The 12,379-nt window shown below is 35.6% G+C and overlaps 1 protein-coding gene across 12 annotated transcripts in view; it reads right to left on the reverse strand.

Moving 5' to 3' along the window:
* Positions 1–12,379, reverse strand: part of BAZ2B (bromodomain adjacent to zinc finger domain 2B) — a 126,634-nt gene that overhangs the window by 70,979 nt on the left and 43,276 nt on the right. The window lies entirely within an intron of this gene.

Genomic DNA, 12,379 nt, shown 5'->3' on the forward strand with positions numbered 1-12,379 from the left:
TGTGGAGCAGCACTGCTCTTGCTGCTCCCCTAGAGAGCTTTTAAGAACTCGTAATGCAGACAACTCCATAGAAAGTACTTCAACTTGGGGAATGGCCTAGTTGTTATGGTGGACTATTATAAATATAACAAATCGCATAATTGCTAGCTTCCCCCTACCCCGTGGATTTCTCATATAGAGTGATGCTTTTACTTGTGCCATGAATTGCCCAAATCAAATTACAAGGCTTATGTAACTGAACACGTGACTGTACTTTAAGAAAAATACACAGTAGAATTATCACTAAAAACGTATTTGTTGAGAAATGGTTTCTCAAATACTTAAACATTTTATTCAAGCAAATAATATCTAACCATGGTGGCAGCACAGTCAGAACACTGACTCAATCGGCAAGAACTCCAGCTGACGATAGGTCAGGATCAGAGTTCAGGAGAATGGGGAAGACATTGTAGTGTCCCATTATTATTTTAAGCTCAATGAGACTAACCACAGTTAACACCTATCAGGGGAACTCCTGAGAAACCAGTTCCTGTCCTAGAGTCTCTTTCAGCTACAAGAGACACCACTGTTTCTCAGGCCTATCACTGCCACGGTGAGGAGGCCAAGTACTCTGCATCAGTCCAACAACTGATATAAAATCTCACTCTCATCTTACTAAAACAAAATGACAGGTAAAATATGCACAAGAATATATATATATATTTTTTAATTAAAATAGAAACTGTAAAAGCGTTAAGCAGTTCTGACCCAAAGTTACGTCAAAACAGTGACTTTTAAAATACTCATTTGGAAAGGCAGCATAAACGCTGCTATCTACTTCTCCAGAAAGATACAACATCTTTGTTCTTCTCAGTCACTTAAGCTGCATCTTAAAAAGCCAAAGGAAATACAAACAATGCCATTTAAGTAAATCAAGTTATTTATCACTGTTTTTTTCTTATATGTGGCAATTTTGGACTGAGTAAGGTCTCTAGACTTTGCTAGATAGCAAGACATAAGAAATGAAGTGAAAAACCTGCCAACAAGGGAACTATAGTATACCATCTAGAACTGCCCACCCTTTACATAACAAAAAAGCACTCTACAGATAAAAGCACTGGAAGACTTCACTGATTTTGTTCTTTACTCCCCAGTTTATCATTCAGAATTTTCAAGCATTCAGGAGAATTTATTCTATCTGCAAATATATAAAAAAAATAATCAACTGGTTACATTGATATGGAAAAAAGTATTACTTTACTGAATATGAGGGCTATAACCTTTTGCTTTAGAACAGTAGTTATAATTAAAACATTTTCCTTCAAAGACATTTTCAAAGCCAAATACTACTAAGCATTGTAAATCTTTTTTTTTTTCTTTTTAAATTCCAGGACACCTAAATACATACTTTTTTCCGATTAAAACTTTCTATCTACAGTTAAAGAAGAAATACTTTTAATAAAGAACAAATTAACTACTGTATGCTTTAAATATTATAACATGTTCATTAAATTTCATATTTTTCCTATATTTATAATAAAAAACTTTTCGTAGTTTAAGTATGTAGCATTAACATGCATTATTTCACACTACAAAAAAATCATTTTTAGTATACATACAGAAATCAAAAGAAAAAAAGATATAAATGAAAATAAAGTACAGACAATGAAGATATAAAAAAGATATAAATGAAAATAAAGTACTTCTAAGTCTCTATGGAATGACCAAATTTAGGTGAGGCCAACAAGTAGTCTTTGTACAGAAACCTACGGTTTTGTTGTCTTTTGGTATTCACTGTTTTAAGTATGGCTACAGTGAATTTACTATATATACACAAATGGCTTAAGAGAAATCAGAAACACACCATAATGGCATTATTACAGTAATCACTTGTAAAAGGAAAGGTGTTTCTAAGTTTCAATGTGCTACATTCAGAATTCAGGATTCAGACTTGGTATTTCACTCGTGTTTCCTAACGAAGACATCCAAAGCTCTCTAATTTCTGCAGTGTTGCTCTCATGTTGCATGTTACAATTCATTATTAAAATATTTACCATCTAATATATTTTGTAAATAAGAACAGTTAGAAACTACCCATTAGCACTCAGCATTTCTGCTACAAATGGGAAGACATGCTTGGTAAATTAAGATTTTTTTTTCTTTTAAATACAGAAATGGATGTCTCTATAGTTGGTAGGCTTTTAACCAACATAAGCTACCTCTCTGAACTGGCAATACAGCACCAATTAAGACTGGAGAACAAAAATAATAAAAGCTGTTCTTTTAATGTTTGGTATTAGTTTGTAGGGGTTTCGGTTTTCTATAATGTTGTGTTTTTTGGATTTGGGGTGGACAGGGACTCTTGTTTGTTTGATGGGGAGGTGTTTTCTTTAGGGATTGCAATTTCAACCTTTAATTCAGCTAAGTTTTTGTTTAAGTTTAAATAGAATAAATAGAATATTGGTATTTGTTAAATTTTGAGATGAAGAAATTAAACTCTTCCTAGATACATGTATTTTTGCTTTCAAATTAAGTCAAACCTTATTTCTGTTTAGTTAGTTTATTACATTAAACCACAGCAGATGGTTGAAACCAAAAAAGATAATCCCTGAGAGCCATTAATCAGGATCAGCAATAATTACACGGTAGACCTAATATGTTCTATGGCTAAAGAGCTCATACCAGCTACAACAGATCTGTATTCTTTTTAAGCTTGAGAGCATATATTAAACGTTTACTACATTTTACTGTATTTTGCCAGTCAATACTTATGGTAAAGTTTCATGATTGCTTTTTAAACACTTATATTTTTAAACGAGAAACTGAGTAAGTAAAACTGATTTTTTTTTTATTATTATTCTCTTCCACACATAGTGATTTGTGTCAGTCCTTCTAAACGCCTTGCTTGAAACTCCAGTTATTTTCCCAAAGTTCACCATGGCGAATAATATTTATGAATGCAACTTTACTCAGTGAAAACAGAAGGCAATCTCTCTAAAAGCATGTGCAGCTTTTCACTAGAAAACAAAAATCTGATTAAAAAAAAAGAAACAGGAAAAACATTACTGATAAACAGAGAATGTTTCATAAACATAGAATACTAAACATAGCTGAAGTTCTACTACGGGAAGCACGAACTAAATCATTTTCACATTTAATGAGCTGAAATTTTTAAAAACTGAATTACCTACCAATTCCATGCTCAAAACCTCTGCTGAAATGTACACTACCACAGAAAAAAATACATACTCTCTTAAGTGAAGAGAGTATACTCTCTCTTTATACTCTCTTGAAGAAGTAACTCCCTTGAATGGATGTGATCATTGATATAATAGTATCCTGTCAACATTAGTTGGATGCCCAAATACTATGAAGCTAGTCTTGAAAAACATCCAAAAAGTAGATGCACACACTTAAAACTTCCAGTTTAGCCTCTACACACTTATATATTACTTCGTTATTTTAACTATTACCTTGAACACAGTCAAGAAGTTAAAAGTGCAAAAGTAAAAATAAACTTTGGACTTCTTCAACATCCAAGTGAAATTTATAACAACTATTTGACAGCAACCAGGAGCAGACTCCCACAGCATTCAGTATTACCTTGCCAACAGAGCAAGGTATTTGGTCATTTTCACAACATATCACCAGTCCGTGGCTATTGCTAGAGTCAACACATGTGTTGTAATGCTTAAAGATTTTACAGCTGTGTAAGGGAAGCACATCAGCCTCTCTCAGAACAGACACTCCAGCACAGCCAAGTTCATCACAAATTTGGAACATAGCTCCGTTGTATGAACTAAAATTGAAAATCTAACTCTTACCCTTTGTAGTTGGGCAGAACCCTAACAGGTCAGCACAAAGAGGGTCAACGCAGTGCAGAGTGAGAGTGCTGGCCAGGCGGTGAGCAAGCATGCCAAGCAGCACCTGTGGGTTCTGCACTACCATGTCACAAAGGACACAGAACCAAAGACAAACAAAAATACAAAAACAGTGGTATGCCAAAAAATACAACAAAGTACCACCCTGACCAAAGACTCTTGGAGAAGGAAGAGTAGCAGCTACAGGAATGGGTGCAGTGCATTATATACAAGCTGCAGATGCAAAAGGCACACAGTGATGTTCCCAGTTCTAATGACAAGGTCTACTCATAAAACTCACAATGTGCAGTCTACTACTACTAATGTGTTTTAGGCACCTGAGGTCTTTAAACTCAAATGAAACTGCTGATAAAGTTAGTGAGATTCACTTCATGTCTTGAATGCTGTACAAATCTTAAAGACATCTTCAGTATAATTATGTGACTTTTGATAATTTTCTTTGAGCAATTCACATAAAACTAAGGAATGAAACACTAACAGTTTTATTTTTAGTAAATTAACAGCAGGTTTGTCTTACGTTTCTTTAGTATCATATTAACCACAAAGAAACTCCACAAATAACCTTAATGTATTATTGTTAGATAGCTATGCTGTGCAAGGCACATGGTGCATTCCTGCATCATGCCCTGAAGCCTTTACAGCTCCGACCCCTCTCCCCCCCCCCCCCCCCGTAATATCAGGCCAAATTTGATCATTGATGTAACAACTCACTGTTTACTGCGTAAGAATCCATAGCAGCAATGATAACTGTAATAACACAAATATACCACATCACAATTCTGCAAACATTTGTTTTAACAGCCCTTACCCACCTAAGTCAACATACTAAAAACGACCTAAATCAAATGCAGCTCCCTAAGATTGGCCTAAATGAATGAGATCTGGCTCAGGGAAAATGGAAACTTAACATGGAATCAGTGGCCATTCCATTATTTTGGTAACATACAGTGGGCATTTTAAATAGATTCAGAATAAAATATGTCATTTCAAAAATGCATTTTCATTTACTCCATCTTTTACACATTTAGACTATGACAAGGTAAACTCAATTAGGTGGCAAGAAAAGGACTCATCATATAATTTACTTCTGCCAATTGAGCAGCTGTACAACTTTTCCAGGTTAGGAAGAATAGCACTCATGCTTCAGATACTAGGAGCAGGATGATACGCGGAAGTTCTGAGGAGACAATGTTAAGGATCACAGATAAAAATAGAGATGATAGCCATTGACACGTTTGTATTTCAACATTGCTATGCAGATTTGAAAAAGCAAGTAAATATTGGCACCACCTTAACTGGATGCAGAATCTCAACCCTGTGAGGACTGCAGAGGCTGTCATAATAATAATAAAAAAAAATAAAAATACCATCATTATTTCAGAACTGATGTTTTAACAGACCTCTTTGATGTTTTAACAAACCTCTTGTTTAGCATTTTATACTGACTTGGGATGAACATCACTTTTTAAGGACTGTATTTTTGTGTAAGACAGTTCACCTTAAGCAGATTAAAATCACATTTTCAGTTTATGTGTAAAGAAGGCAATGTTCCATTCCTCGCATAAACTTTTTTTTTTTTTAATCCTGATTGTGAGACTCAGATAATCTGTTCTGCATTAGATTCTAGTGTTATGGTATCTTGTTTTGCAGAAGAGAGGTTTATACTAAAGTTTGTGAAGACATTGAACAAACTGTATATATAGGTAATTTTCAAAATTAAACTATCATTCAGTATTTCTGAACTGATACACATTACATTTTCTAAATATATAACAAAAGATTCTTTCTCCAGATAGACCTGAAATAGAGAGCTAACAGGTATCAACATCAAAAATCCTATGTCAATAGTAGTGTGAACAACAGAAAGTAAGTGTTGAAGAACCACAGAAAATAAATTTCAAGTGAGCAAGTTCACTAAACATGGTCTGGTCTGTTGTTTTTTGTGGTTTTGTGTTTTGGTTCTATTTTCTTAAAAATAAAAAGTTATTAATTAGCTCTTCCCAACAAAAATTGTGTTTCTGGGGATCACTGCAAAAATCAGAATGTTAAGATGAAGAAGCATAAAGATCATTTGTAGCATTTCAGGCATTTGTAAGCCTGGTTTTTATTCCTTTTTATTGTATGTGTTCAAAAATATGGTATCAAATATAGTAGTTCCTCTAATTTTGAGCTACACAACAAATGTGTGCCCAATTTACCCAGTAACATGAAAATCAGGTGATTTTGGAAACTAAGCTTAAATAACAACGCATTACTTCTCTTCTTGGCATGACCTATAGACAACACTTGTGTCATTGCTTTTTACAAACCAGGTAACTTTGATTTAAATCTATGAATATGCATGTATTCCTCCTATGGGCTTCCTTCCTAGAGTAAGCCTGCTTCTCTGTAAAGTAACTCTGACCCAGGGGTGAATTTACAATGCAGGTCCCAGGTTAAAAAATATTAATAGAAGCAGAGAAACAGGACTGATGAGTAGTATTTTGCAGATGTCTAATGAAAAAGTTCATCTTTCCTCTACATCCTACATTCTAATTTTTCCTCCAATATTTTACACTTCAGCAGAGAAAACCTGAATACCATTTATGCTGCAAAAAAAAACCAGAGAAGAATCACTCTTCCCTCTAAGTCCCTACTCCTAATTTTAAGTGCGAAAGAATACCATACTTCCAAAGTCACCTAATCCATTCATGGGGCACTCCAACAAGCTTTGTTCAGGACCGATGAAATAAGAGTATCCTGCAGCCAGTATTTTTAGCTGGTAAATGCTATCATTGAGTGTGGTTAGAGGGAAGAAGAACAATTAAAATTTAACTATTAATACCTAACAGTAGCTGACATACCAGGGGTTTAGGACAGCACTGCCTTATGATTTTGTCCACTTTATCTTTCTGGACAAGGCAGAAAGAAGTAAAGGAGGAAATAACAGTTTAAAAATTAAAATTGTATCTTGGTTAGAATAAAGTAGAATTTCTTGCATATAATGGTAAATAAGTAACAAGTGGAAGGAGCACTAATTACAAAATAACCCATTTTTAAATGAAATTGAAGACAAGTGAAAAAGTCACATACACAATCGGACTCCACAAAGCCTACTACAGGTTTTTGACCTTGCCTATGACAGAATGCAGCAAACGGGGACAGCTGACAGAAGCACAGGAGTCATTGCAGCAGTTAACCAGGCTTCTTTAGAGAACTTCTGGGAGAGATTTTTTGGGAATCATTCTTCAGCAACTTCTGGTAGCTTGCTTAAAAACTTAGTTCCAGTTTATTGCTGTTGCAAAACACCCGACCTCTGGATCACTCTACCACGTTCCTCCACCCCCAGTTCTACTTCTACTCAAGCTCTAAATCCAGGCTCAGCTCCAAGTATAGGAACCAACAGAGCTTAAAGAAAATTTACTGAGGAAACATCCTGCTGAATCTTTGATGTCAAAAGCTGCCACAGGTACACCTGGGCATTAATAAAAATAAAAGTATTGAAATTCATGCTTTTGTCAAACATGCCAGTATTTCCCTAATTGAACCTTGCTTATCATCTCTCAAGAATGGTAAAAGGCACTAACACAAAGGATAACTTCATGAAAACTACGCATCTGCTCTAACATACACATACAGAAAAGCTTTCAAAAAAACTTACCACAAGCACCATATTTTGCCCACCTGTTATTCTTCTGCTTCAAGTTTGGAAAAAGAGTGGGCAGAGAAATCCAAATGCATAACATAAGGAAAAGAGGCCCCCACAACTCAATTCTTCTGGAAAGAAATAATGTTTTGCACTGCAAACTCAGGTATCTGTCAGTGTACATGAACTCCACAGAAGTCAAAGTAAACAAAACGGATAAATTTGTGGATGCTCCTCTGTAAATCTTTCAAAGAATAAAGATACAGAACAGGATACCTTTTGTCCTGCAGTCCTAAACTTACAGACTACACAATACATCATGTAGTCAAACAAACAGGAAGGGCAAGATACTTTATCCCTAAAAACTGCTAGAACTAAAACAACCAGCATTCTCCGACGAGTTCTCATATACCAAGTCAGAGTTCCAGAAACAGAATCAAATCTTTTGAATAGCCTTAGGCCTTGCAAGGGCTTTGACTTTGTTTTAGAATATCACCAAATTTCATTACTGAGAGCACGCGAGCACAAAATTCAAAATTGTACCTTCAGTTCTGCAATGCAAGTTACAGAATAACTTTACCCCTTTACCACAGGACAGTGATGAAATGTGTATGCTTCTCATGCCATTAAGTGAGTTTTGGCACCATGACTAATAAAATTATCACTGAGGCATGCTAATTCCTCAATTTTGCACACTTATGGCACCTTTGGTGTCATCTAACAGGAATGCAATGGTTCTCAGTAACAGACTGAGGCAGCAAGGCTGAGGCACAGAGAAATGGTATCTGCATTTACATGTTGTTCTGTGCATGTAGTTCTTCAGGATTCCAGAACCAGTTTTAGAAGGAAGTACTCTGTAATACAACTTCATATATACATTTAAATACACTTCATCATTGGTATCCACCCTCATTTCCAAAATGTTCTTCTTCGGCTATTTTTTCATCGTTTCTTCCACTTTTAAGGCACTAAGATCTTGAAATGCACTGAAGCATTTACGCAAAAACAAGCCCACTCAAGTTTACCTAAACAGAATAACTAGAAGGAGTAATAACAAGTTCTTAAAGTACAAAGAAATAAAAACAAGCCTCAACAGAAGCCACAGCAGCTATTACCATGTCAGTAGACTACCCTTTACCAGCCCCACTCACAATACTATTCTTACAAATTATGCAGATAAAAATCTGACATTTTCATGCTATTTACACACTTAAAGGAAGTGGCTAGAAACAAAAAAAAAACCTGACAGATCATATTTTTGACTCTACATACTGGAAAAGACAGTAAACCACCTATATTGCCATCTACAAAAAGAGAAGTACTAGATTTCAGGCACCTAACAAATACGAACGCTAAACATTCAATTTTCCTCCATTATTAAAGAGTTAAAATACAGAAGACCATTTTAGCTGTATCAATTGTTGTTTCTTGGCAAAGCTTGGCAATCACTTAAAGACAAATAACGATACACAGTATTCCCATAAACCATTCTTTCAAAATTTGAAGGCACACTGTAGATGTAAGCCAGGACATCATGGACACATCGGAATAACAGGTAAGACTGCAGCTCTTTGGCAGGAATAAGGCAGAATGCAACCAAAGCAGCACTAACTCCTGCCACACAGCATTCACCTCAATAGGATGGCAACAAAAGGTGGCCAGGGCCCATGGCTGCAGCCCAGATCAGGATCTGTCCTTCCACATGTAGCACGAGCAACTCTATCCCTGTCTCAGAGTGTCTGTTCCCTGTGCTTCCCTCTACACAGAAAGGCAGCCCGCGAACCAGCAGCTCCAGCAGCCATCAGGGCTGTCCCTCCTGTCCCACAGGAATCCGGTTTTGTCCAGAGAGGAAGCACGAAGCTTTGAGCCAACAAATTCAGCCATGAGACACCATGCTTTACATTTATGAGGATCTATAGTCACAGAGTGCACTAAAAGATTAGAAGAAACAAGGGAGATGTTTTTGCAACATCAGAATTGTGGGACATTGGTAAGAACTGTCCAGGGGTATAAAAAAAAAAAAAAAAAAAAAAAAAAAAAAAAAAAAAAAGCTGTCTAGGCACCACAGGAGTGCAAACCCTATGGAGGATGATATGGCATGTTTTGATGGACAAGAAAACTTTAGTATCAAGAGCACAATATTATTTTAGCACGTATTCTGCAACTGCAAAATTTGCCTTAGCACCTTTCTAAACTTTGACAAAAGAACAAAAACGGGAATTCATATTTTTAATATAGAGCTTCTGAAAGTGTACCGCAGTACCTAGAACTCTATGAAAAATTCTATGCCATTAACACTCTTATAAAATAAGACCAGCCTTAAAATCATTTTGACCCACTTAACAAAGCAGAATAACACAACTGTACTGTAACTATCACTTTACAGTATGAAGTCTCTTAGATGAATACTCCAAAGTAAAACAAAACCGGACCTGTACACTGAGTGAAAGCTGTCACACACCCACCTAGTCCTCATCAGCAAAAAAGAGAAATTACTTGAAGGAAAAACCCATCAGTTCTAATAAATGCAGAACATTAAAACATTTCTTATACAATCAAAAAAGGAGACCAAAAGGTTGTTTTATTCAAAAACTAGGTTTATGTTAGACATGAAACACTTCTGCAAATGATAAAAACAAACTATGAATATGCATGACACATATGCACTTTATGTCTCTGTGTTTGTCCAATGAATGTTGGGATTTTTCAAAGTTAATGCCAGTTGTTTTTCAACACCTAAACTGACTTTAATGATTTTCCTTTTTAAAAATCTCATGCAAATCAGGTATATTTTCTCATCACTACTGTCAGATAAGCATTACGAAACAGCAATAGTTGTCTTAGACTGAAAATTTTTAAGTTACAACTCTAAATATTCTTTCTTCAATCTGTAAACATTTCAAACTATTAAATGGGGGGGAAGAAAGGGGGACGGAAGCACAGAAGAAAAGCACTTAAAACTTGGCAATAGAGAAGAACAGATACAGAATATTAACAGCTTACTGTGGAGAGTGATTTAATCAGGAAGTAGCCATTATCCTGTCGCTAAAGAGCAATGACAGCGCTCCAAAACAAGCCGTAGGTTTTTTTGTTGGTGGTGGTGTTTTTTTTCCCCTCGGTCACGGAAGGAAGAAAAGAACATAAGCTATTGTGCTCGAGCTTTGCTGAGCCCAAAGGTCGTCAGATGTTTATTGGCAAAAGCTACCCTGAAAACAAAATGCAAGCAAGCATCTACAAAGCTGTACTTCAAGAAGCATCTATAATCTACCACAACCTCCCTCTGTGTTACACACAAAACATGGCTGTCTTACTCAGAGATTAGCAATTATTGTAATGAGATACTGTCGGAGAGGGTCAAATAGTACTTCCTGCAGTTTACACATCTTGATTTCCTGGTAAACAAACTGAAAGGCAGGTGGAGCACTTGGATCAACAGTAAACACGCATGCTCACAGAAGCAAAAATCAGCCTAGGTGAAATACACAGTTTTAATAAAATGTGTGTCTGTATTTTAATTACATGAGTTGACAAGGCATAAGAAAATGTAAAAATAACTCTGAATCATGAAAGAATGTTTTTCCGCAATATTAGATAGATGTCAATGCTGTACCTCATTGTTTTCATTTCTAAGCCAAGCCACAGTTGCAATTTATTTTCCCTTAAATTGTCCTTATGTACACATATGCATGCAATTAAACCTGCTCACAAAGTTGTTTTGGTATGAAAAAATGCTCTGAAATGATAACCTGAATCACAACTGAATCTGAAACTGAGAAAAACAAATGCGAATTACTGTGTAAGCATTTCAGCACTAATCTCAAATAAAAAATTAAAGTAAAATCTGCCAATAATATTGAGAAATTATCAAAATTAACTGAATATGATTTTGAAAGAGAAGTACCTTAACGCCTTTTTTTCCTAAGCTGCCTCCCCCCAAAAATTCATCACACGTGGACTACGCATATTGCAATGATCCAATGGGGGAGGGGGAGGTTCCCTACCCAGAATCTTAAAAAAAAAAAAAAAAAAAAAAAAGTAACTTCAAGAATCTCCAGTTAAAAAAAAAAAAAAAAAAAAGATTTTCACAGTGGAACTGAAGGGGGCCTAGGATAATAGGGAAAAAAAAAGACCTCCAGCCCAAACAAAGAAACAACATCCACTCACCCAAAACCACCTTGACTAATGAAAGAAATGGAAGAAAAGGCTTGCTATCTCTGAGCAACTGGAATAAACTATTTGGCCAACTGACAGGAGGCAGAACTTATCTAAGGGATAAATTGAGTCAATTTATTGTACAGCAGGTGCATACAACAAAAACTGCTGAAGTACCCTAGAGCAACAGCACAAGGGCTTGAATGGTAGCATGTTGTAAGATAAAAGATTATTTACATACTAGGGGAAACGCACAAAACTGAACATTAATTATCTTTCCCTCTTAGCAGCATGAACGAAAAACTAGGGAAAACAGCAACATAACATGTCTGAGGAAACAAAGCCAGGAACAGATCAAGAAGTTTCTAATAATAATGTTAAAAATAAGCTCAAGAAAAGAACATGTACATATATATATATACACACACACACACACACTTATATGTATATATGTATATACACACACACACACAGAACAGGAATTAATTCTATGGTCATAAAGAGAATACAAAATCCTTTTGCTGGTTTTTGTTTGGTTGGTTTTTTTTTGTTTGTTTTAATAAGTAACATTAAGAACTTTTTGCAGAGCTGTGTCTCCTTTCGTGGAAGCTATGTCTCCTGTCAAAGAGATTTCAAAAAGTTAGAAATCCTACTGCTACAAACTACAAGAATCATCTCAAAACTGTATCAAACAAATATCAACTCCAGAAGAAATATGAGCCTATCTATAACTACCCATGTC

The sequence above is a fragment of the Netta rufina genome (assembly GCF_964035555.1).
Source record: "Netta rufina genome assembly, chromosome: 6".
NCBI classification, from domain to species: Eukaryota; Metazoa; Chordata; class Aves; order Anseriformes; family Anatidae; genus Netta; species Netta rufina.